Genomic DNA, 1,769 nt, shown 5'->3' on the forward strand with positions numbered 1-1,769 from the left:
TACGCATCTTGTTAAAACGTGTTACGCATCTTGTTAAAACTTGATAGTTATCTTGTTAAAACGTGATACGTATCTTGTATAAACGTGATAATTTTATGTCCAGGAAGTGGCGGTATTATGCTAAGCTATTACAGTGGCTAACAGGAATTGGTCAGGTTTCCCTTCATGTTTGGTCTACACGGATACGGATGCTGCTTTGCACTGTGGTTAAAACCATTAATAGCATGCAACTCTGAGCAGGATCCTAAATAGAACGGGGCTGCACAGAAGGAAACGTCAATTCGGTTCTCTAGCTGTGGCGGCGTTCCTGACTGTCTGGATCGAAGCTGGAGTTGGCTTCCGATTGTAGCTTCTGATTCGGGAAATGGCTAAAGAGCGATTAGAACGGAGGCTCAGATGTATTTGCTGAATATTTTCTGTTCAGCTTCTTTTCTTTTTAACAGTACACTTATTGAACAACGGCAACGGCTGTTCGTAACCAAGCAACCGAAATCAACAGAAGGCTAGATAGTGGCAAAAGACAAAACTAGATCCTGGTAAGGGACATGCGGAAATTGTTTTCTTTTGCATTAACTTGCAAAACTTTTGCATTACATTATTGCGTTCTCTTGCAATAATGTGCTGATCAGTTCATGCGGCATAACTGAATACTGTCAGCCTTTCTTAAGGTGGCCATGGAATTTTCTGCTATTAAATAAGGTTTTCGTGAGGCTTTTTCATGTATCTTAATATCTTGTTGTGAAATATCTGAAGTTTTATATCCTTTTCTTTGGGATAGAAATGCACCACAAACCCATGATATAAACTGAGACTTTCCATAAGCAGGAAAGAAAGAAAAAAAAATGCATCCATCGTATTTGGACTATTTCTGAGTTATTATCATGGGATAATGAGTCATCTGACAGCTTTGATTGTGTCTTTTTTGTGTTGGTAGTCTGAATGGCTTAAAGGGCCGTTTCCATCTCAACCTTGCACAAACAAACATAAACATGCAGTGAATAAACCGATTTTCAATCCATTTTCTGCACCAAAGAGTTAAGAATAAGCATGTTTTCACTGAGGCTCTTCATATGTGTATATTTGAAATTTTTAATTGACATTTGTGGCTGCATACAAAATAGACCAGCAAATATTGCAGTAAGCTCATTGTGAGGGAAAGCAAAAGTATTGCGAGGTAGCGCAAAAGAAAAATTTGTCCCTAGAGGACTCGTTGCACAAAAACACAACGAGGAGTAAACAAGAAAGAACTAAGAAGTTACCAATATAAACACGAGGATATTTTCATGGTGGCTTATGGCTTCTTCCTCCTTGAGCGACTTATGTTGATGTGGTCTAGATCAGTGTTTTTCAACCTTTTTTGAGCCAAGGTACGTTATTTTAATTGAAAAAATCTCGAGGCACACCACCAACCAAAAATGTAAACAAAGATACTCTGTAGCCGCCTATATTACATATTTAGTCATTCTTAKCAAAGTTTCTTGAATAGGAATCAAATAAACACAAAAATGCATTTTTATCACATTTTRCATTTCTTATTTCAAATTGCACTTAACATGTCCACTTCAAAAAATACCCCTGAACAGTGCCACAACACTGTGGTGTTAAATTTAAAGAAGTTGTAGAAAACTTCAAASTGTTTTACAAACTAATCCACAAGCATTCTTWTAGCCRGAATACAGAAAATAATTCTTATTCTGAAAGAAGCAATAATATTTGGGAAACATTTCACTTCATATTCACTGTTACAATATGAAGAGTTGCATGTACAA

This window comes from Poecilia reticulata, linkage group LG16, assembly GCF_000633615.1.
Source record: "Poecilia reticulata strain Guanapo linkage group LG16, Guppy_female_1.0+MT, whole genome shotgun sequence".
Lineage (NCBI taxonomy): Eukaryota > Metazoa > Chordata > Actinopteri > Cyprinodontiformes > Poeciliidae > Poecilia > Poecilia reticulata.